Raw genomic sequence first — 25660 nt, forward strand, 5'->3', positions numbered from 1 at the left:
GAGTCCTGGGGCCTCAGTAGGCCTCAGAAGACCTAGTAGCATCAGCCTTTTGCTCTCTTGAGTGTTGCTCTAAACCTGCCGTGTAAAGAAACCAATCTAGAATACTGGAGCATAAGCGATCACCTGGAGAACTGAGACAGCCAGCTGACAGCCAGCACTCAGTACAAGCCACCAGTCATACTGGCAAGCCCACCCCCATTTTCCAGCCCAGTGCACCCTCCAGCTGAATGCAGCCATATGAATGAGCCTATAACCAGCAGGGTAACTGAATCATGAGAAATAATAAATCATTGTTTTAAGCCCTTAGGTTTGGGGGTGGTTATTCACGATTACATCAAAACACCACTCAATAAAGGATTGCACTGGTTATCACCTTTTCCTAACCAAAAAATGTTACACCCATTGTGTACCAAGTCACAGCAGGATAGGATATTGGGTATCCAGAGCAATGTGATCATTTCCCCCTCCTCTTAACCTATGACCTAGGGGCCCTACAGCTTGTTTACACCTCCTATACAGGTGGGAGATATGGTGGCTTCAATGAGAAAAAGCCAAGGAGTTTCTAAATTCTCTAGGTGACCTTTCATTCTGTTCCCTAAGGGTCACTTAAAACCCTATCAAGGTACACGGAGAGTGGTTTCTCTTCTCTTCTAATATCTTCCCATAAGATTGCCTTTGTCAGCTGCACTGTTTACCAATAAACATATTTATCAGCATGATGATATATCTGTTTGACACTTGTCAGGCAGCCAAAAAATCTGAACCCGGTGACACATTTCCCTGAACCATGTCTCAGGCTAGGAGGTGCTGCTCAAAACAATCACACGAAGCTTCGGGTGACCTCAAGGTTAACATTTACTATAAACCTGAAGTTTAAATTCAGTTAAAATCCTGTAAAAGTACCTCAGCTTGACCCATAGACTTGGTAATAAAGAACTGTTCTGGGTCAATGCTCTGAGGTAAGACTTGAATGAATGTGGCCATGGAAACACAGACCTAGGTGGTTCATGACACTTGAACTTCCCCAGCTTCACTAAATAAGGTCACGCCACCCCAACCTGTAGATCTCGGAGTCCTGCTGACACTCTCCTATGGGACAACCCGGAAATATTGAAGAGCTCAGAGAAGTGCTCAAGATTTCTTGGAATGGTGGCTCAGAGCCTCTCTCACTCATGGAGCTCATCATTGTGAACATGTGCCATCCTTCCTGTACGGCCCAACGACAGACTTGTGCATGCGTGTTTTTAAGAGGAAAAGATTTCATCCATTGTTATAGTTCTGATACACTGGTGGTGGCTGAGAGGATGGGTGAAACAGGTGATGGGGGAACTGAGGAGTGCACCTGTCGTGACAAGTGCCAGGGGCCGTATGGAAGTGTTGAATCACTACACTGTACACTTGACACTAACAGGACATGCTGTATGGCAACGGGAATTTAAATAAAGTCTTTAAAAAATAAATAAATAAACATCCTCACTTCTTGCTTTGTAGGTTGGAAGCCTAGAAATCCTGGGCAAGCGGGTTCTACTCACAGAAATTCTACTCAAATGATACATTCAGTACTATAAAAAAAAAAATTGTCTAAGAACAATATCAGATTGCTGTTTTCATCTGTCCTCTTATAGCACCCATGGACTTCCCCCTCACCATAATGACCTTTCATTGAGGACTTGCGAAGGCATGAGACCCCTGACTAGCACGGAGGAACATGGTATGAAACAGCAGCATAAGGCAAGGTCGCTAGGTTTTGCTGTACAACACTGGGGACATTGTTGAGAATGCTGGCCATTGCAGATGCAGTGTTTTCTGGCTGAAAATCCAAAGGGGAAATTCCTCTCACCTCCTAGAACCAGGAACAGATGGATTTCTCCAATCTGGTTTCTCTTTGGGACACTTTGAAGCTCTTTGTGGACTGCTTCCTTCTTCTCTTAGGCTGCTGGAATACTTATAGCCAGAACTTCAAAGTACACTAACCAATTTCACTCATAACTCCCTCTTATTTTCCTTTGGCTTATATTTCTTTCTCATCCTAAATTTACCGTATCTTGTCCTATTGCGTGCATCTTTGTAAGCCATCCCAAAACACTTTTGGAATTGGGTAGGTATAAGTAAAACTAAAGATACTATCAGCAATGTGTATGCTTAGTTCCCCTACTCCAGATGATGAGCCCTGGTCAGCAAAGGCTGTGCACTGCCCTGCTAGGAAATCCTTAGAATGTCCAGTGCTATCTTTCACTGCTGAATGGATATTTAGGGAATTAAATGGTAGAATAAGTAAATTTTGATAGCACTCTGTTAACTGAATTTTAAAATACTATTGAAGTGTACTTTAAAATACTACTAAAGTGTACTTTAAAGTCTACTAAAGATTTCATCTTTTATCCTCCAAACAGGAATGTGTCAAAGGAGGCATGTACAAGGGTGTTTCCCACAACATCAGAAGCAGCTCTCAGGGTCACTGATAGGGGAATGATAAAATACACTGGTGCAGCCACACTATCACAGGCTAAACAGACATTTAACTAAATGAGATGGGCATTCACCCATCACATGCTATAGGGTGGGGGAGAAAAAAAAGAGCAGGAAGTGAAATAATACATTTTTCGTAAATAGCTAACTGGCTTTTTCGACATTTGTAAAGAAGAAGGACTAACTCGCTGTATTTGGGAGTGAGATCAGGGAAAATGGGAGCTGGAGAAAGGGAAAGAGGTAAACGGTCATCTTCTTGAGTATTGGTTATTTTCATGGTTTTTCTTTATGTTATTTATAACAAGAATGTTTCACTTTGTAATTAAGAAATAAAAAACACTGATGAAAACATGCAGTGACTTCAGGTTGTAAAGCATTCTGGAATCCTCAAAATGTCCAATGTCTCAAGGGTTGGGTTGGGAAATACTATGCTGGGATCCTCCAACCAAGCAGTCTTGGCTCTGTGGCGAGGCCTTCCCTATGGACAACTCAGCCTCCCTCCCTTAGAGCCTTTATCCTGCCATGGATTCCTCCACAAAGCAGGGAAGAAATTGATCTGTTTAGTGACATATACACAGGTTACTAAAATATGGAAAGGCAAAGGATCTTTCTCAATCAGAACACAGCTGCAGTCTTTTTAAGTCCTTAAAATAGCATACAGTAAATTATAAAGCATTTAAATTCTTAATCATCTCCGTGTTTTTTTACATGTGTTAGAGCAAAACATGTTAACTGAGCAAGACTAGTTTGGTGATCATGTCCCTAAAATGTTAAAACTTTGTAAAGGGGGAGGGTTTAGTTGTTCTAAATTTTTCACCAAATGAAAATTCCTTCTTCCCCCATTCCACTCAATAAATACACACCAGGGCGCCTGGGTGGCTCAGTGGGTTAAGCCGCTGCCTTCGGCTCAGGTCATGATCTCAGAGTCCTGGGATCGAGTCCCGCATCGGGCTCTCTGCTCAGCGGAGAGCCTGCTTCCCTCTCTCTCTCTCTGCCTACCTCTCCATCTACTTGTGATTTCTCTCTGTCAAATAAATAAATAAAATCTTTAAAAAAAAAAAAAAATAAATACACACCAAATAGGGAGAAGTTTTCTATGCCTTCAAAATGTACTTTTGGAAGGTTTTTTAAAGCCAATCTGGAGAAAGCTAATTAAACTAACTTGACCAGGACAGATTCTCCATGTCCCCAAAATGTAAAAATCAAATCAAAACCAATGTATAAACTCATCAATGAATGGTTACTTCCTAGGTGGCCCCGGCGGGATCGGGCAGATACCGGTGCAGCATGGGCCAGGATCCCCAACACTGGACTCTACAGGAACAGTCAGGTGGATACCATAAGTCCAGAGCTCAGAGATAACATCAGGGAAAGTTCAAGATATACACAGGACAGCCGAGGAGAAGGAACAAGAAGCAATGAAAACATATCACCTAAGGTAAGAAAATCAAAGCAAGGATGGGCCAAAGAGAGGATCCAACTAGACAGAATGTGGATGATAAACACAAGCAAGTAAACAAGCAACCCCAGTGAACTGTGACACTTGTGCACACTGCCCTCCACGCTTTGCTGTGCTCACTCACTGGTCACAGGGCCAGGTGTATGAGTCAGGTGTTAATTGTTATGAAAAGGCAACCCAAGGCATGCAGATAAACTTTGCCCTAGATTAACTCCAGGGTATGGTTACTGGACATTTCCTCAAGGATGGTGGATGCTGGCTTCTGCCTCACCTAGCTCCCCAAGAAGCTTTTGAAGATGATGAATAAGGGATTCCAGTTCGATGGTGAAGCAGGCATCTAAGGAAGCTTTGATAAGCTAACCCTTTCACACAAGGTAAGGAGAATACATTCCAATCCTCGGTAAGCAGCTAGTTTCCTAATGAGCTTCATCAGCAATAACACATCCCACCCGCTTCTGTTAAGAACTTCTCAAAGCTGTAAGAGGAATTATGAACCCACACACTGCACTATGAGCCCTTCTGTTCCCTATCCAGCTGATGAAAGTGGACATGGCCTAAACCCACCAGCCAGTCTGTTCTGGATCCACTTGTCCTCTTCACCTACGGAGAGAAATCTGCTCTAAAGACACTGTTTTCAAATCCCAAGTTTACTCCTTCCATGCTTCCTTTTTCCTCAAAACCAACTATTTTGCTTTCAAGTAGACAGAATCAGCAGGAAGTTTCCCCTTTGCACTTGTCCATCCAGCTGCCTACGCCAGCGTGAGTCCTGCACCCATGTGACACCAGATGAGTCCTCACACCACCTCCTGTCCCCAGCAACAGAGGTCCCGATTTCCCAATCAATTCTGTGTTCCCCTCCAGCATCTCCAACCTGAATGCAACCTATTTATCTACTCATTAGGCAAATGATTTCCAAACAGTGGACTCTGGTCTACTAACAAGTGAGGATTTTTCAGAATACTGAACAGGAACAGAAAGCACAGAAACAGAAACAGAAAACAGAATGCTATACGGTAAGGGTGCATATTGTTTCATGAAACTGGTTTCAGATGCACCTATACTTACTTATGTCCTGGGTTGCAGTGCAAAAAAACCATTTTGTACTGTTGTAAAATCCAGAAACGTTTGAAACACTGCTTTAGATAAGCCTTTGTCCCCTTAGTCAGACTACCCCCTTGCTCTCCGTCCCACTGCTCAGCAACTCCCTTCCTCATGCTGGCCCAAGCTCTGAACAGACTTCCAGCTGTCTTCTTCACCCGCTGTTTTCACAAACCTTGGCCTTTTACAATGATTCACAAGCTCCTTCTCATGTATCCAAAGGATTGCCTTCTCCTTGAACAGACCAATGTTCTAAGGAAAAAAAAAAAAAAAGATCCTTTGCTATTCCTGCCTTCTTTTCAGGTCTGGGATCTGCTTGCAGAACATCCAACTGTCTCACTCTGAATAACAAACCTCAGAGCAGTAGGACTCCGTTTCTTTGTGTGCTACCTTTCATCTCCAACAAGAAAAAACACCACCAAAGTCGCTCGCACAATGCCTTAGGTTTTCTTACAAAATGAACCTCACTTTCCTGATGTAATGCATTCTCTGGTGTCATACACTTAGTGCCTGATACCGATGCCAGGTGAATGCAGCTCAGCCCGAGGGGGGAGTTAAAGTCTGGTTCCCGTCCTCGAGAACAGATGGTTACCCCACCTCCATATTGCCATCTTCTTCCTCTTGCAAGGCAAATGGAAGGAGGGAAAGCACAGCAAGGTGGCTGTACATGCGTGGGGGCATCCTTTCCTCTCAAGGACGAGGGCACAAGCTGTCCGGCACAATTCTACCACCCCACCCCCGCTTCGGCCCTCCCTTGTCCACCCTCCCACAATTCTCACCCAGACAATTCATTCATTCTCTTCTGCCACAGAAAAACTCGTTTTCTGTATCTTCCCGTAGACTGCTCAGTTTACTTTTTTCACCCAAAAGACCTATCCTACTTTTTAACCTTCCAAGAGATATCAAAGCTAAATGGAGCCTTCATCTGTAGGATACGGGCCACTAATTTGAGAAGAAGGGCACAGGGAGACACCGAGGTCTGAAGGTTTCTTAGGAAACCTTGGTTTCTGCTCATACTTGAGATGCCGGCTTTCAGGGTAGAACATGAAAGTAGGGTGGGAGGAGAGGGCTGCACTAGACTCAGAAGGGCAAGAAACACACTCAGAGGGAACTAGGGAGAAGGGGAGATCTCACCTAGTGCACATTCCAGAATTGGCCTGGAAGCTCTACTACTCGCCCCTTTCTGCAATCCAAGCCCTTTCCCACTTCCTCGTGAGGGGAATACAGGGCTCCTTCCCTACCTCTCCGATTGCCCGATTATTAGGCAGGCCCTCCCTCCCTCCCAGGTCACCATGTCCTCCTCCCTACTCCTTTGCTGGGATCGTTCTTCATCTCTGATAGCTCCAGCTCCCAAGGCCTCTGTTTACCTTGGCGATCAAATGAATCTCTCCCTCATTAAGATTTCAGAGGAGGAAGGAAAAGAGAGGCCAACTCTGGCATCCATACTCCAGGGTGTACTGAGAAGACTCAGCTTCTCTGGGTTAGCTTTGGCCCTTGACCTTTGCCATTCCTAGGCACCTCCAAGTATGCAGCTTTAGTGACGAAAAGCCATTATTCTTTCCAACAAGGTCAAGAGGCTTAGAGGCAAAGGAATAGGAACAGAAAGCTCATAGAGTAAACAATTACGACTAACTGAGCCACTGGTTGCCAAGTACCCAGCTCCAGATAGGTAAAATGTGTACAAGATCACACAGTAAGGATTCCAGAGCTGGAGGGAGGTATTGTGGCCAAAGGAGTTGCAGGAGTAAAAAGGAAAGTAACACTCTGTAAATATATTCTCAGGGTCATCTGATGGCACAGGAGGGGGAGGTGGCAAGTCGACTAAAGTCCACAGTTTCTGGAGCCATTCTTTCCAATTTTCTAGCATGGCAGGAGTCCACTTTTCTAATTTAGTTCCATCCCTACAATTTAAGGAAAAGATTAACACAGGGGGAAAAATTCTCCACTTCACACTTAGAAGGGAACTGAGATTCTCTGTCATATTACCTTAACTGGCTACAGAAAGATAAAGCTGCATTCCAACCTATACCACGGGCTCACACAGCAGTATCTCTCTCAACACAAACACAGAACAAGATCGATTTTTCTCAACTCCATTTATGACTGGTGAAGATTTTACTAAAATGATATCTTGTTTCCTGCCTCACACATCAACTCCTAATAACCACATAAACTCTCCCATCTTGTCCCCAAACTGGTACTGGATTCATTTAAACACTGTCAAAGATCACTCTTTAGGAACAATTTTATAATTTCACATAAAAATGTGTGCTACATTAACAATCAGATTATACAACTGAGCGGGGAAAACGTACTGGCCATCAATAGTGACCCTTTAGTGAACTTCGACAATTCAAAGTACTTTCACAGAGGTTTTCCCACCCTCTTGGGGCTGCAGGAATCCCATTTCATGGCTGGGTAAACCAAGGTTCTCGGTTTAATAAACTTGCCGGGGTTACAATGGTAGAGCTGTCAATAGTGCCCAGTCCCTTTCCCACTACTATTCTGCATGAGGTGGCTAAAAATGGGTCGCACTTGAGAACTACAAATGTGAATAAGAGTCTTGTTTTATTTAGATGGGGGGGAGGGGAGACTTACCCACTTGATGCACCTGTGTACCGGCCTCTAACAAGAAAGCTTTCCCTGGCTGCCACACGCACCCACCCCTTTGGGCTGAGAGCCGGGAAGCTCCCCGGGCAGACCCAGCAGCACGAATCGCGCACCCGGGGGCGCCAGCGGAACGCCGGGCGTACGGGCGGCGCGGGGCCGCGGGCCCCGGGACACCGTCAGCGCCGCGAGCGGCGCGGGAGCCCGCGGGGCCGGGAGGATGCTGCGCGGCCGCACACACCTGCTGCAGCCCGCCCGGGCGCCCCTGGCCGTCTCCGCTCTCGGGACGCCCACCCAGCTCCGGGCGCCGTAGCCCGCGGCCGCGCTAGGCCGGGGGCGGGAAGCCCCGGCGCCCCCTGCCCGCGGGCCGTACTCGGCGGCGCTGGGGAACCGCGGGGCAAAAGCGAGCCCGCCCTTTTCCCCGAACCCCCTCCAAACAGCGTCACCTGTGCCGGGTCCCGGGGCGACTCGCGCGCGGGCGGCGGCTGCACGGGGCCGGGGAGGGCGGCGGGTGGTTACAGAAACCTGGTCATCTGGCCCGGCCCGAGGGCTGGCGCCGGCCAGAGTCGCCCCGCGAGATGCTCGGCGGGAGCCAGGGGAGCCGCGGGGCCCCGGGCCGCTCGGAGAAGCAGTCACAGAGACTACAGCTACCGCCGCGGCCGCCGCGCCCGCCCGGACTGCGGGCTCGGGTTACCGCAGAGCGGCTCCTTAAAGGGGCCGCGGCCGCTCGGGCTCCGGCTCCGGCTCCGGCTCCGGCTCCCACTCCGGCTCGTGGCGGCTGCGACCCGCGGCCAAAGTGGGCGGGGCCCCGAGGCCGCTGTAGGGCCGACCTTCGCGAGCTGGACTTGGGTGCCGGAAAGGGCTCCAAAACGGGAACACCCAAGGAGGGCTGCGGTGGGATTCGGGAAGAACACACCTCGCCAGGGACAGGGCGTGCGGTTCCTCCGCTTCCCAAGCAAGGAGCAAAACTAGCAAGTGGGGAGGAACGGTCTGAGTCCGGTTCCGCCGCGGCCAGTACCTGGGCTCGCCACGTAACCGAAATTCTTTTCAGATTATGAATTTGTATTAATTAATAAAAGAAAGGAGGTGAAAAGACAGTTGCAGATTTTTCATGCCACGTCTGGCTTGGCCAAAGAAAGCCAGGTCCACCCAGTTCTTGCTAGGGGCTGCAGGTGCATTCCAAACTGGGTAGGGGGCGTCTGTGAAACAGGCCCGTTCTCTTGGAGCAGCCTCCTCCGGAATCCCTGAAAAACACCCTGGAGTGCACTAGCACTCCACCTACACCCAACATGGGAGCCCCTCTGCTGTCAGGGTGGGGTAATGGGATTTGAATTTTTGATGCTGGTGGACGTTTCCAAGCTGCCCAATGCCTAAAGTTTGCCATTCAATAGTAGCTCTTCTGACCTGCTATGAACAGCCTCAAAAACCTTCAAATGTTCTGGATTAACAAGACGGAATTGGTTTGAATAAAACAAAATGATGAAGAGGTATATTTAGGCTGTTAAAATTTGCGAAAAGTATTCAACAAGTTAGAAGATTTGGCTTCTAATGTTAATTAGTAAGCACCACTCTTAATAATGTAGGGCAGTTATTTATAAGAAATGCCTGTCAGTGGGGCTAATATGTTTTACCTAATATTTACATACACACAAATACATGTTAGCTAACCGAACCTCACTGAGGCTCCATTTCTTCATTTCTCAAATGGGGATAGTAATTCATAGTTACCTCTGGAGACCCCAGTCTCAGTAAACGTACCTCAGACTGAACTAGAGAGACAAACCTATTCTGCCCTACGGACAACAGCCTGCTTGCAGTCAAGCAGGGTAGAAGATTCTGTAGGCCCCGAGTGAATTTCTCCTTTCTCTCCCGAAGACTCTCAGGAGTGCCCTTTGACCACAACCTGTTCCACTGTATCTTCTTCACAAGGTCCTCCGTCCTCGACAACTTTGGTTTGCCCCACACCTGCTTTACACGTTCACATGGCTAGAACATAACTCTGCAGGGACAAGATGTCTGTGTGTGCTCATCTGTGGGGTGAACCCTAGGTGTACAGACTGCACATGTCAGCTCTGGACTCTGCCTCCACATATCACCTCCAGCCCCACATATCACCCTGCGCTTGTCTCCAGTGGCTAATAGTTGTTTTTTTTTCCTGATAAATACACCATCATTATGTTTAATATACGTATTTTCTTACACCCATAGCAGCAGCCAAAACCCTACAAACCCACAAAAATCTGCTCTATACTCTATGTCCCACTATATTCCTTCATATAGGCCTCTACAAATGCACCATTAAATCTGCAGGATTGTTGCAAGATTATACAGAGCATGTAAGCGAATACATCAAGGACAAGGTCTGAGATAAGGAAAGGAATTCAGTAAATATTAGTAGAATTTTGAATCTTTTAAACTAATCAAAACTCAATGAACTTGGGAGGTAGGACACTGTATCAGCTGCATATTTTTTATCAAAATTGTAATGCAGCTTAATTTCTTTAAAAATATTCATTTTATTATTCACATTTAGATTTCTAATTATTCATTTTACTTCATTTTACCAATCCTCTTTCCAAGAACAGTTTCCCCAAATTCTTTTATTTACTGTCTTACGTTTTTCTGCTTGTTAACTGTGAGATATCAAAGCTGCGCTGCACTTCTTATACTTTTGCTCACTGAAATGGTTCAGAGAGATGAAATTATTTTTCTTTCTTTAAAAAGAGAAAAACTGGGGCGCCTGGGTGGCTCAGTGGGTTAAGCCTCTGCCTTCGGCTCAGGTCAGGATCTCAGGGTCCTGGGATGGAACCCTGCATCGGGCTCTCTGCTCAGCAGGGAGCCTGCTTCCCCCACCCCCCTGCCTGCCTCTCTGCCTACCTGTGACCTCTCTCTGTCAAATAAATTAATAAAATCTTTTAAAAAAAAAGAGAGAGAGAGAAAAGTTACAGAATTTTTGAGGCGAATTTTCTGATAAATTTTTTTGCATATGCTCTAGACAGGAAATATGGTTTATTATATTTATTCCTATGTATCTTGTTTCTGTGTGTGTGTTTTGAGTTTTTTTAAATTCCAATATGATTAATGTACAGTGTTATATTAACTTCAGGTAAGCAATAAGTGCCTCAATTCTATACATTACTCATTGTTCATCATAGGTGTACTCTTAATCCTCCTTACCTATTTCACCCATCCTCACAGACATAGATCTCCTTTATCCATTCATCTATGGAATACCTGGGTTGCATCCATATTTTGGCCATTGTAAATAATGCTGCAATCAACATAAGGGTGCACATATCTTTTCGAATGAGTGTTTTCATACTCTTTGGCTAAATACCAGTAGTGGAATTACTGGATCATACAGTAATTCAGTATTATTTTTTGAGGCAACTCTGTACTATTTTCCACAGTGGCTGCACCAGTTTGCATTCCGACCAACAACGCACAAAGTTTCCTTTTTCTAACATCCTCACCAACACTTGTTGTTTCTTTTGTTTTTGATTTTAGCCATTCGGACAGGTGTGAGGTGATATCTCATTATGGTTTTGATTTGCATTTCTCTGATGAGTGCCATTGAGCATCTTTTCATATGTCTGTTGGCCATCCGGACGTCTTCTTTATAGAAATGTCTGTTTATGTCTTCTGCCCATTTCCTAATGGATTATTTGGGGTTTTGGTGTTGAGATGTATATGTTCTTTACGTATTTTGAATACTAACCCTTTATTGGATATGTCATTTTTAAATATTTTTCCCATTCAGTGGGTTGTCCTTTAGTTTTGTTGACCAGTTCCTTTGCTGTGCACAAGCATTTTATTTTGATGTAGTCCCAGTACTTTATTTTTGCTTTTGTTTCCCTTGCCTTAGAAGACATATCTAAAAAAATGTTGCTATGGCCAATGTCAGAGAAATTACTCCCTGTGTTATCTTCTAGGAATTTTTATGGTTTCAGGTCTCCCATTTAGGTCTTTAATCCATTTTGAACTTATTTTTGTGTATGGTGTAAGAAAGTGGTCCCGTTTCATTCTTTTGCATGGAGCTGTGCAGTTTTCCCAATACCATTTGTTGAAGACAAACTTTCCTCATAAATTTGTTTCCAAAAATTTCTAAACTAAATAGAGACAACTGTTTAGAAAACTAAGACCAAAAGCTGCTTCTTTCTAAAATAACGAGATAATTAATGCAGAAGTATTTTGGAAGATTGCCTCAATTCTCCATCCTTCTCTGTTAGTGAAGATAACAAAACACCAAGCATTTTGATCAAAAAGATTGATTTCAAAATTAATAACCCCAGGCACTACTTTTTAAATTATTGTTGATTTGAATGTATCAAGAACTTGTGAGGTTTTTTTTGTTGTTGTTGCTTTGTTTTGTTTTTAGTATTTAAAAGTTCTTTTGGGATGCCTGGGTGGCTCAGTCAGTTAAGCAGCTGCCTTTAGCTCAGGTCAGCAAGGCCTCACCACCCATCAGGCTCTCTGCTCAGCAGGGAGCCCATTTCTCCCTCTCTCTCTGCCTGTTACTCCCCCTGCTTGTGCACTCAAGGCCTCTCTCTCTCTTAAATAAAAAAATAAAATCTTTAAAAAGAAAGTCCTTTCATTTGCTTTTCAGAATTTTTCAAGAAAAAACTATTTCAGGATATTACCAATGGTTAGCTCTGGGTAGGTGAGATCCTTAGGTCTTTTAGATTCTTTTTGCGTATCTTATTTTATGCGACTTTTTCCTGTAATATGTATTATTCTTGTGTGCATTTTTTTTCATTTTTATTTTTAATGAAAGTATCATATAAGTAAAAATTCAAATAGTTCATAAAGGCTTATAACGAAAACATTCGAGTCCGATCAGCCCCTTTTCCAACTTCCCCCCACCTGGCTTCACCCCATGTTCTACATAACCCTTCTAGGTTATTTCTTAACAATATGCTTATACCAGTGCTTCCTGACTTTCATTTTTAGACATTATTTATTGACTTCTTGTCATGGTATTTGAGGATTTAGCTCTTTCACACTTACCACCATCACCACTTTGCCCTCACCCCTCCTTCTCACACACCTACATCACAACTTCTGTTCAAATCAATAATTTGTGTTTTTATCATCCTGTCAATGTAAATACAGTGCATTGTTAAATCAAGTAAGGTGCCATGACAGTGCTTCTCTTGAAAATCTCTGTTGTTCCTGGAGTTAATAATTGCCTTCCTTTTTCACTTATTTTTTTTTTAATGTATCTTACCCAAATTTTATCCAGATGCTTCAACATATCTAACAAATGCCATTGTATCTTCCAATGCCCAAACATTAGAAATTCACTCTCGTGGGATACCAAGGTGGCTCAATTGGTTAAGCAACTGCTTTCAGCTCAGGTCATGATCCCAGGGTCCTGGGTAATAATCTCATGTTGGGCTCTTTACTCAGCAAGGAGCCCGCTTCTCCCTCTGCCTGTCGCTCCCCCATCTTGGGCGCACACACCCGCTCTCTCCCATAAATAAATAAAATCTTAAAAAAAAAAAAAAAAGAAAGAAATTCACTCCCTTATTTTGCTAAAGCACAGATTTCAGTAGTTTACTCAGAGCGTGTATATAGAAGGTAAATTTTTTTAGCGTACTTTGCATGTCTGAAAATGTCTGTATTCTATTCTCATCCTCAATTGATAATTTGGATAAGCTGAAGATCATTTTCCCCCAGCATTTTAAAAGCACTGTCTCAAAAAATAAAATAAAAAATAAAAAGAAATTTTTAAATTTTAAAAAATAAAATAAAAGCTCTGTTCCATTGTCTTTTACTTCCAGCGTTGCCCCTGAACTAAATGCTTAATGCCTTTCTGGTCCCCCTTCCTCTGTATCTGGTCTACTCTTCATTCTAGAATCTTCCCATTAACTTTATAGTCTGCAATATCACAATCATGTGCCTTGTGCCTTAGAATGGGCCTTTTTTTCTTGAATTGTGCTATACCGTCAGGGGTGCTTTCAATCTTACCTGCGAATCTTTTATTATTTTTTTTTGCTAATTTCCTCCTTCTCATTTTCTATATTCTCTCTTTGTGAACTCTTAGTCAGCAGGATGTTGGAACTTCATTATTCTTCAGATTGATTGTCCTTTTATCCCACTGATTATCTCTACAGCTTTCGTTTCGTTTCTTTTCCTTTAATTTAGGTAGACTCCACACCTAGCATTGAGCCCAACTCAGGGCCAGAACTCAGGACCCTTAGATTAAGACCTGAGCTGGAATCAAGAGTCAGATGCTTAACTGAACCATCCAGGCACCCCATCTTTTCTATTACCTAATGTCCAAGACAGAGGTTCTCGACTGGGGAGGTGGTGGGAGATGTTAGTTCTTCCCAGTCCAGCCATTTGGCAATGTCTGCTGATGCTTTTGGCTGTCATCACAGGGAAGGGGGACATGCATGAGCCCCTAGGGAGAAGAGGTCAGGGAGGCTGCTACCATGTCACAATCACAGCCTCCCACAGCAAAGCATTTCCAATCCCAAATGTCAGTCATTCCAAGATTAAGAAATCATAGACCAGGAGAATTACGCAGCTTTACCTCTGAAGTAGGTTTGTATTTCAAACATATCTTTGGCACAGGATGGCAGTGTGCAGTGGTTTAGCGTGGGAAAAAGTCTGCAGAAGCAGTGCCCATAGCAAACTGATGAGGCTACAACAGACCAGTGATGAAGAGGAGCAAATCACTGATGATGATTCTGTTTCTTCCCCACAGATTGTCTAAAGCCACAGGGAAAATGGTAGGAAATTTACCATCACCGTTACCAGAAAGAGCGATTTACGGCTTTGTTCTTTTCTTTCTTTTTTATAAAGATTTTATTTATTTATTTGACAGAGAGAGAGAGGTCACAAGTAGGCAGAGAGGCACGCAGAGAGGGGGGGGAAGCAGGATCCCTGCTGAGCAAAGAGCCCGATGTAGGGCTCGATTCCAGGACACCGAGATCATGATCTGAGCCAAAGGCAGAGGCTTAACCCACTGAGCCACCCAGACGCCCCTTTGTTCTTTTCTTAAGCTCCCAATTTGGCTTCATACTATAGGTTGTGTGAGCTTTTATTCCTGAACCTTGGCTAAACTCCTTAGGCTTATCCTATTGGCTTCAAAAATATTGGGCGGTTGCACTGCCTGTCCACCTCCTCATTACTACAGTGATCAGTTATGTACTCTTACCTGGAATAAACAGGATGAGTACCTCTTCACTGAACTCCGTTCATACAATCATAGATAACTATGCTAAATATCAACAGTAGAAGAAAGCCAGAAAGTAGAAGAGGCCATTCCAGCATTAAGAGATATTCCTATTAGTGAAGTAAACCAAATGTTCTTTCTTGCAGCCAAAGAACTTTGTGCTAAAAATGGAATTGTATGTAGACTAACATCAAACACTTATTTTAAGCTTTTTTAAAATTTTTTGATATAATAATTTTGACCACAATTATTTTGACTATCTCTTATTAATAACTGATACTGAAATATAAAAAGCTTCTCTTAAGTTCCATTAATCTTATAAATTTTCTCGCATTATTAGTTATTAATAGAATAAATAAAATACTACATTACCATTAAAAAATACGCATCTTTCTTTCCCATTCTCTGATCAGACCTTTTGTTACAGGAACTTTCCAACAAAAGATAAACTCCTGGGACGCCTGGGTGGCTCAGTTGGCTGGACGACTGCCTTTGACTCAGGTCATGATCCTGGAGTCCCCGGATCGAGTCCCGCATTGGGCTCCCAGCTCCACGGGGAGTCTGCTTCTCTCTCTGACCTTCTCCTCGTTCATGCTCTCTCTCACTGTCTCTCTCTCAAATAAATAAATAAAATCTTAAAAAAAAAAAAAAAAAAAAGATAAACTCCTTTCTCCAGAAAAGAAACTGCATACTTCACAGAGGGATTGTATTAGTGATAGTATGGGCAGTATGGAATGCACAGGAATGCACAATGGCTGTATGAGAGGCAAGAAGAGACCCAATGGCATCCAAGAGCTTTGTAAACAACTTGAGGACAATTCTCCTTCTTCAGGCTTGTACCTCACCCCTGCCTTCCATGGTACACTGACAGCCAAGTGCTAAGGCTCCTCCAAGCATTCAGATTAGCCCTTCTTCCACTTTGTCAAGTCAATTATTTCTACTCCATCCAACTTCTGGTTTCCAAAATTTACTGAAATCTCTTATCAACTGTGGACTTTTCTCCTCTTTTCTTTTTCCTTCTGGATTATATCTTGTAAACCTCTTTTTACACTATCTACACTATGAGTCCCACTTTGCGAAAAATAAGGATAAACAAAATAAAATTTAAACAACAGAAAGGGATCCAGAACAGAGAAAGGGAAAAATGTCCATCTATTTTTCTTAAATTTCTAAAGTGTTTTTTAATTGTGCCAAAATATTTTCATGAATTTTTAAAAAATTTTACAGATTAGTAGAAATTGATATTAACACTCAATAGTTTATGTTCATAAATTTTTCTGTTCTACGTGCTGGGCTCGTAAATTTTTCTCTTCTATAATCTTATTTATTCCTTTCTTTTCTTTTTTATTGAAGCACAGTTGATACACAATGTTACATTAGTTTCAGATGTACAACACAGTGATTCAACAAATTTATACATTATGCTATGCTCACCCTAAGTGTAGTTACCGTCTGTCACCAAATGACACTATTATAATACCTTTGGTTATATCCCTTATGATTTTCATTTCATAACATTCATTCAATTCACCTTTCATTGCCGTGACTTATTCATTCCATAACTGGAAGCTGTATCTCCCACTCCTCTTCACCCATTTTGCCCACCCCCACTTCTGGCAACCATCAGTTTGTTCTTTGTGTTTATGGATCTGGTTTTGCTTTGTTTGGTTGGTTGTTTTTTTTAGATTTCACATGTAAGTGAAATCATATGGTCTTTTGTTTGTCTTTATCTGACTTATTTCACTAAGCACAATACCCTCTGGTCCATTCATGTTGTCACAAATGGCAAAATCCCATTCTTTTTTATGACTAAGTGATATTCCACGTCTTCTTTATCCATTCATTTATCAGTGGACATTCAGATTGCTTCCATATTTTTGGTTACTTTAAATAACGCTGCAATAATATATTTACAACTTTTAAGCCAGTTTGTTGAATATCCTCCCAGATACCTTCCATGTATACTTGCATATACTTTGATTTTTTTAAAACAATAACAAAAAGGACTAAAACATACACATTATTTTGTAATTCTTCAGACTATTCCATTCAAAGGATGTGCCATAATGTATTTTACCAATCCATTACTGCTAAATATTTATGGACCTTACTGTTGGACCAAATTGTCGGTTTTCCAGGTAGAGCAAAGCAGTAACATCTGACTAGAAATTAATTCTAAGATTCAAAGCTAGTTTAGATTGAATAGGGAAATATTGGAGGGTTCCTGTTCATGTCAAGAAGAGAACAAGTGGATACCCACCCTCCCACTGCTAATACAGAGATACTTGCAGTATCAGTCAAGGGAACTAATGAAAGAGAGAAGGTAAGAACATAACTATTGGGAAAAAAAGAGTATGCAGTTGTCATTTTTTGTGGATTGTATGATTATATGCCTGGGAAACCCAAGAGAATCAACTGAGAAAATATATAAACAATAGAAAATTAAGTATGGAAACAGGATACAAAATTAATTTATGACAATTTGTGAAATATATGTAAATGTGTATATATGTGTGTGTGTATATATAAATACATACATATATGCACATACCCCCTTACAAAATGAAAGAAAAGACTCCACTTACAATTACAGCAAAAAATGTAAAGTGCGTAGGAATAAATTTAATAAGAAATATGCAAAGCTTGTATGAGGAAAACTTTAAAATGTTCCTGCAGAATCTAAAAGTAGACTTGAATAAATGAAAAGACGGACCATGCTTTTAGGAAAAGTCAATGTATGTCAATTTCCCTTAAATTTTAATTTTTAAATTTATTGCAATCTTAATGAAAATACCAAGAGGCTATTTTCTGGAATAGGACAAGTTGATTCTAAAGCTTGTAGGAAAATGTAAACAAACAAGAATAGCCAGTAAAACTCTTTTGAAAAGGAAGAACAGCTTTCTATATATTTAAACAAAAATTATAGAAACTCAATAATGAAACATTCTGGGATTGCCATTTGAATAGTCTAATGGAATTGAATAGAAAACCCAGAAATAGGTCCAAATAAGTGGTATCTCAAATCAGTGAGATATGATGGACTTTTTAATAAATGTGTATTATCTGGAAAAAATTAAGTTAAATCTATATCTCATATTGCATGAGATAAATTCCAAATGGGTCAAATATTTAAAGTATGAACACTCAAATGTACTATAAGAAAATATGGCTGAATTCTCTTCTTACTTTGGAACCGGAAGGTCTTTCTAACTATGATTCAAAATCTGGAAGGTACAAAATATTAATAAATCTAACTAAGAATAAAAAACCATTATGAAGTCAAAAAATAACAAGAATAACATATACAAAGTTGAAAATTACAAATCGGGAAAAAGAAGATCTGGTGTTCAAATCACAGGTAAAGGGCTAATCTTAATAAATAACAAGTTTCTAGAAATTGAGGAGAAAAAGACTAGTCAAGAGAAAAACAAAGGGCATTAATAGACAAGTAACAGCAAAAGAAATATAAAATGACCTGTACACATTATAAATGGCCCTCATTCATATAAGATATGTAAATTGAAATTAACCAACCTCATCCCAGAGATAGATTGTTATTCTATTTTCCCACTACTCTGACTTTGGAGCATTTACTTCTCACTACATTCTCTTCACACTGGCACTACCCACCATCGCTTTGGGGGAAAGTAGGAAATTTATGAAGCTGTGTCTTTTTTTTTTTTTAAATTCTAGATCCCAAACACTTCATTAACAAGGCAGATAGACCTTAACCGGGTAACAGTAGTGTATTATCGCTTATCAAAATAAAATTTATACTTGATGTTTTGAAACATGAAAAACCCATGTATCATGATGAAAATCAGAATATATTCCCTAACCTATTCCTATGAACAAGTATGTTTTTTAAAAAATAGAGTCAATAGTTGAATAATTCATAAGCTGTTCCCTCGGGCCTTATAGCAAAATATAATTTTAGAACTTAGAAATATTCCTTAGTATAAACATCTCCTACCCCATCCATCCTCTGACAAACATATTCAATTCCAAATCAAATTTCTGTAGTGATGTAAATTTACTACTTCATTGGTCACATATGTTCACATGTACTACTCATATGATTTATCCTAAAAATTACTAAAAAGAGAAAAACAAGAGAAATTTTTGTGAGACTATTTTTAATATATATTATCCCCCTTACATGTCCCAATCAAATTGATTTCTTAATGTCATTATGATGATTTTTCATACAATATAGTATTATTCTAATGAATCCACTCCCATACATCTAAATCATGTTCATCATTAAGTTCCTGTTTTTAGACACACTATATACAAAGTTAAAAGCATCAAGAAAATGTATATCTGCATTCAGATCTTCCACTTAATCTTGAGGTCTGTGTTCTTTTCCTTTTGGTAAAAACAACACATTTTTGCCCTCCAGGAAGGAAGTTTTTAAAAATTGCCATCTCTTTTCAAAATACTTTTAATATACTTTACAATATACTGTGAATTTTTTTTTAAAAGAAGTTTTAATTAAAAAGAAATCATCTTGTGGAATTGTATTTTCCACAAGGAAAGGAATGGTTCTAGTCCCAGATTTTAAAATTCTCATTGGTAGAAAAGACAACATAAAAAACAGTTTTGAAAGACTGTTACAATTAAATATCTTCAAATTTTGTCAAATATGTTTCACAACAACATGTGGCATTTCCCCAAATGCTAACATAATGTTTAAGAACCAAAAAGTAGGAAGAAATGGATTGTGGGGTAAGGAAAATGTTTACCATTAGTACCAATTACTATAACATATTAGAAACTACAATATCAATAACGAAAAGATGATCAGAATATTTAACTTAATCACTGAATTCTCCCCTCAAAAACATAAATCAAGCATTTTACAAAAATACTATATACACCAAATTGAAAGAAAATGTCCAAATTTTTTAGCATAAAAATTATTTCTGTTGACGTAAATAGGAAACTTGCTTTACTCCCTAAATATTTAGATCTAAGCTGACGTCTTCAGAATTTGTACCTTTGGCAATAACCAGTCTGCAGACAGAATACTACCTGCAGTGGCTCTCAATCTCTCCGTGAGGCTACAGGACCCTCCAACAAACCAGTCCCCTCTAACTCTATTCCTGCCCCACAAACACATTCCCCATCTATATCGGAGCAACCAGCACCATCTAGTCTCTTTTGCTCCAGGCTTGTTCCTGCAACTTCTAATTTACCTCCATTACAATCATCAGGAAGAAAATACTAAATATTTTCTGAATTTAGAAAAAAATCAGACCATGTCTTCATCCCAAGTCCAGCAGGGTTCTAGACAAGTACCTCATTATCAAAGCCCAGCACCAAAGGAAAAGGCAATATTATGGTCCATTAGAGTCCAGAGCTCATCTAAGAGTCTCACAACTGTGTTCTAGGACTTCAATCACTAAAGATATCTGGAATTTCAGTGGCCTGGGGACAGAGTGTCTATCTTGTGTTTCTTTGCATCTAACGCGGCACCCTGCCAAGGTCATGTGCTCTGCATGTATTCTCCCTCACATATCTTCCCCCTTTCCTCAGCTTGCCAAGGAACTCCTTTCGGAATTCAAAGCTCTACAGCTCAGGGAGAGTCATAACTGATAATCTATATCTACACAGGGAAAGAGCAAAAGAATGATATACTTCCCCTCATTTTTATCCTGAGCAATTCCCCACAGGTAATAAAAGGCAATCAAGTGATTTAAAGAACTGCTTTGCCTTTCCTTTTAGAGCTCCTACAGAGGAAACCGACCTCCGGTTTGCAAAGGATGCCCCGTACCTGTACCAGTTTAAAAACTATCAGGATTTGGCTTTTGGCAGTTTTTTATGCACTCAGTATTCTACTGGTACAGAAAGGGAAAGTAGTCCCCTGAGGTATGAGTGTAGAGGTGAGAGGAATTCAATTTCAATTCACTCTGTCTTGATCAAAATTATCAATTCTTTCAACAAGGAACGCCCATTATAAGAGCATTGCAGGGGGTGGTAATTAGGGCACCTGGGTGGCTCAGTCATTAAGCGGCTACCTTTGGCTCTGATCATGATCCTGGGTGGGAAACCTGCTTCTCCCTCTCCCACTCCCCCTGCTTATATTCCCTCTCTCGCTGTGTCTCTGTCAAATAAAAATTTTTTTAAATTTATAAAAAAAAAAAAGAGCATCACGGGATACTGCATGAACAACTGCATGAATTCTGGTCACTAGTTACACAAGAAATCCTTGAGAAATAAGTAGCTACAACCAACAGTTAAAAATACCAGCTGTTTATATTCAACATTTGTTATATTGATTAGGAAGGTGGAGGGGACAAACAAATAGAGCTAAAGATCAAAACCACTTGTCTCCTAAACAATATAGATGTGGGTTTTGTTTTGTAGATCTACCCTTCTTCAGTGTGTAATGACATTACAACAAGAAAAACTAATCATTCTTTGAATTTGGAAATCAATATAAAAATACAAAGCATTAATTCACTGACATCCCTGTCATCACTTCATCATCCTGAACCCAGAACTCAGCCCTTCCACTAGTTTCCATAGAAAGTTATCTCCCAAGAAGTTTGTGATTTTTCCCCTCGAATCTACCTAAAATTAAGGAGTTCCTGGGGAGTATGTTGGCCTCCCGCAGCTCTGTGTTCTACTCTCTCTTCTTCCCTATCTGGGACTTTAAGGAGCATCTTTTGTTGCTTAAACTCCTTGGAGTTCTTGCTTGCCTAAAGTAGCTCTTCCAAACAAATGCAGCACTATCCCTAAAATAAGTCCTGGGAAACACATTCTTCAACTGGATCCCCCTGCTTTGCTCTCATTTCTCAATAAGCACTTGCATTCTCCTAGCCCTTGACTTCTTATCTCTAAGTTTTGATGATTCTTTGCACCCAATAATACATGGGCTTTTCTGCTTAGTTCTGAGCTCTAAAGTCTGCAACTAACTTTGCTCAATTCACTTCCACCCACTCCAGGCAATGACCTCATCCAATTTGGACGCCCTCTCAGCTTTGACTTACCTCTGTCCTCCCCATTCTCCCAAACACTAACATGCATCTACTATCAACTCAACTTACACAATACCTGTCTAACACTTTCTTTCTTGAGCTCCAGATTTTTATTACCAATATCCTACCATGTGTTCCAGGTTCATCAAATGCAATAAAATAGAATTCATCATCACCCCTCCTCCCCTACTCTTTTTTCTCACTTTTCTCAGAGTCATCATGTCTCTGATCACCAAAACCAAGAAACCTCCATTTTCCTAGATTGTCCCCACATGCTTAGTCCTTTGTACCCATGTAGACACCAAATTCTGTCAATTCTACTTGCTGAAGATCTTCCATATATTTACCTTCTCTACCCTTCCTTTTTACTCCCCAAGTTTAGGCCTATATATCTTCCCAGCTTCCCAGATAATCTCTGATGTCTCTCTGGCAACTTCTATCTTTGAGCCTTTGCATACCAGGATAATAACTTCTCTTCCCATCTTCTCCCAGTGCTTAGTACCACATGTTTCACACAAAACAGACCCTAAATAAATATTCATTAGTTAGGGAAGAGATTTCAAATCCTTGTGATCTCACATCTTTCCTTTCCTTGGCATTCAGAGATTGCCTCTATCTCTCCAACCTCATGCTTCTTCAGGATTCTTCTAACTTGCAGTTGATTATTTTCTTATTCCTTCATTTTTGGTCAAAGCTTTCTATTATTCTTTATTGTCTATTAAATAAATGGTAGCTCAAACCTACCTTTCCAGCCTCATGGTTCATATTCTCCCTCTCACGTTCTTTGCCCAGTCCAGCTAAATCCAGTCACTAGCCATCTCCCAAAAATGCTGTGGATTTTCCTGACTCCTCGCTTTTGCCCATGCTCCTTCTAAAACATAGAATGTCTTTCCCTCCTCTCTTTCCCTGTCAAAAGTATTCCTTGTTGTTATTGTTTTTAGGTTTGTTTTTTGTTTTTGTTTTTGTTTTTGTTTTTTTAATAGAGATCACAAGTAGGTAGAGCAGCAGGCAGGGAGTGGCGGGGCAGGGGGGCGGGGAGCAGGCTCCCCGCTGAGCAGAGAGCCCCATGTGGGGCTCAATCCCAGGACCCTGAGATCATGACCGGAGCTGAAGGCAGAGGCTTAACCCACTGAGCCACCCAGGCACCCCAAAAGTATTCCTAGTCTTAAGACACGCTTTCTTCACAAAACTTACAGATTCCTCCAGACAATTTCTCTCTTCCTCTTCTCTCCTTCTTTGAAACTTAGTTTATAACTTGCTTTGCACAAGTGTTTTTTCTTCTACTAAAAAAGTTGTTCAAAGCAGTGTTTTTCAGACCACCTGGAACAGAATAACTGGAGTCTCGTTAAAAAAAACAAAAACAAAAAAAAAAAGGAAAAAAAAAGAAAGAACAAAAACAAAAACCCTCCCGAATCAGAGTTTCGGGAAGGAGAACTAAGAATGCTGCAATCTGAAAGCAAGTTCACCAGGAGAGAACGCAATGAAGCTGGAGACCTTGGAGTTGCAGAAATGGGCCTTGAAGTCAGTCAGACTAGAAGCTGCATTCCAATTATGTGTCTGATAAAAGTTAATTCTCAGGAAAAGCTAACACAACTATGAGTTTGATACAGATTGAAAAGAAAAAAAAGTTGAAGATTTTACTTAACTCATTCAGTGAGGTAACCAGGCAAATGTCATAACCTGTTCAGAAGAGAATCTGAAAGAAACATATTCATAGAGGGTTGTAAAATGGCTCAGACATGACGAAAGGCTACCACAAGAGAATCCAGAAGGATGTGCAATAGCTCAAAGACAATGAAAAGAGTCAGAGGACCTCAAAAACACCATTTAGGCAATGCAGAGTGTTCTACTGAGACATAAGGATTTTTTCTATACCTCTTGCTAGCCGTGTGACTTTGAGTATATTACTTAACTTCCCTGAGCCTCTGTTACTTTTCCTGTAAAACAAGATTTCATAATTAAAAAAAAAAATCTTCATGGGATTTGAATGCTTGCCTAATACCGCTCTTGTGAGAATTAAGTGAGTTAAGGAGCAACCAAGCACACAATGCTGACTTTTATCATACTCGATAAACATGACATAGTAGTACTAGTACCAGGAGTAGTGCTACCCCTAACTAGAAGTTTCTTGACCCTTTCTTGTTTCCTAATGAATGTATTCATTCAGTCAATCAACCAACATGCATAAAATACCTATTCATGCTAGGTTTGGGTGGACAATAAAAGGGTCCCTGTCATCAGCGAGTCCAGGCTAGCCAAGGAGATGAGAACCTAGGTCAGTAATTATATGGGATACAATCAGTGAAAATAAAAGTAGTTGAGCACAATTGACAACATGGCTAACCATGGAATGTATAGAATGCTTATACATGGAATGTATAGAATGCTTATAGAAAAGCATTATCAAGGTGAATATAAGCTTAATCTTGAAGGAAGAGTAGGAAATCACTAAGCACAGTGTGCTAACAAGTATCATGCTAGATCATCACATATGTTAACCTTATTTAACTCACATAAGAGCCATAAAATAATAGCTCACTCTAACTGAGTACTTACTACGTGTCAGGTACTATTTAAAATAACTATCACTATTTTATAAAGAAAAAAATCCCGAGGCTTAGAGAAATCAAGTAACCTTTTTTTTTTCTAAAAATTTTATTTATTTATTTGACAGACAGAGATCACATGTAGGCAGAGAGAGAGGGAGAAGCAGGCTCCCCACTGAGCAGAGAGCCTGATGCGGGGCTCGATCCCAGGACCCGGGGATCATGACCTGAGTTGAAGGCAAAGGCTTTAACTAACTGATCCACCCAGGTGCCCCTCAAGTAAACTTTCTTAAGATGATATAACCAATGAGTGGCAAAGCCATAATTATTGCCAGATAACCTCTTTCCCAAGTGCAGGAAATCACCTCAATTTACTAACTGAAGAATCAAAACCTAAAGAGATGAGGAGATCTCCCGGAGAAACGGATTAGAAATAGCATCCCTGGTTTTAAAAGCCAGGCAAATGGGAAGGAAGAATACTCCAGAAAGAGGGAGAACATACAACACCCTGGAAGCATGGAGGAGGTTAGCATGGCTCCAGGAATCAGAGATGTTTGGAACTCAGTATGCATTTCTGGAAAGAGCAATCAGAGTTAAAGCCCCTGGGGGCACCTGGGAGGTTTAGTCAGTGAAGCGGCTGCCTTAATCTCAAGGTCCTGAGGTTGAGTTCTACATTGGGTTCCCTGCTCAGTGGGGAGTCTGCTTCTCCCTCTCCCTCTGCTGCTCCCCCTGCTTGTGCTCTCTCGCTCATGCTTTCCCTCAAATAAATAAATAAAATCTTAAAAAAAAAAAAAAAAGAAGATAAAGCCACTAAAGTAGACAGGGACTGTGAGAAAGAAATTACACCATATTAACTATTGGCAGATTCCGCTCAGGAGGATATAAAACTATGACAAGCAAGGGAACAAGATCAAGTTCCCTATGACAAGCAAGGGAAAAAGATCAAAGGTTTAGAAACTGGAGGCAAGGCAAACAGTTTGAGACAGCGAAGACTAATATTATTGAGATCAAGAGTTTTGAACTCCAGCAACCTGCCACTTATCATAACCTCAGGAAAGAGAACCTCTTTGAGCCAGAGTCTCCTCATCTGTCAAATGATATAATAATAGGGTCACCACAAGGCTTAAATGAAAGAAGGTAGGTAAGCACCTGCTAAGGTGCTCCGGTCTCACAGGCATTCAATAAATGATGGTGGTCATATTAAGAGTAGTTTATTGCTAGTTTTGTTTTGATGCAAATACACTGAGATACAGTTTAGATCTTCTTGAAGGAAGAACATGTTAAATACTCTTCTACCTCAGTTGTTTGATTTGTT

The 25660-nt window shown here is 40.9% G+C and overlaps 1 protein-coding gene, 1 long non-coding RNA gene and 1 pseudogene across 5 annotated transcripts in view; 2 read left to right on the forward strand and 1 right to left on the reverse strand.

Annotated features, from left to right (window-relative positions):
• TLCD4 (TLC domain containing 4) overlaps positions 1-25660 on the reverse strand; it is a 102849-nt gene that overhangs the window by 59397 nt on the left and 17792 nt on the right. Inside the window, exon 1 of one of the 4 annotated variants that reach the window (XM_032303141.1) lies at positions 8080-8468. The exons of 2 other annotated variants lie outside the window; for them this stretch is intronic. The gene's annotated coding sequence lies outside the window, so the exon portion shown is untranslated. Of the gene's footprint in view, positions 1-7624; positions 8050-8079; positions 8469-25660 lie in introns of those variants that run through there. One more of the 4 variants, XM_032303145.1, reaches the window with a different exon arrangement.
• LOC116567816 lies at positions 3727-15316 on the forward strand. The gene is made up of 3 exons (XR_004276352.1): positions 3727-3907; positions 4146-4302; positions 15244-15316. It is a non-coding gene; the product is annotated as an uncharacterized LOC116567816 (long non-coding RNA).
• LOC116567812 lies at positions 14353-15034 on the forward strand (annotated as a pseudogene).

The sequence above is a fragment of the Mustela erminea genome, chromosome 10 (assembly GCF_009829155.1).
Source record: "Mustela erminea isolate mMusErm1 chromosome 10, mMusErm1.Pri, whole genome shotgun sequence".
NCBI classification, from domain to species: Eukaryota; Metazoa; Chordata; class Mammalia; order Carnivora; family Mustelidae; genus Mustela; species Mustela erminea.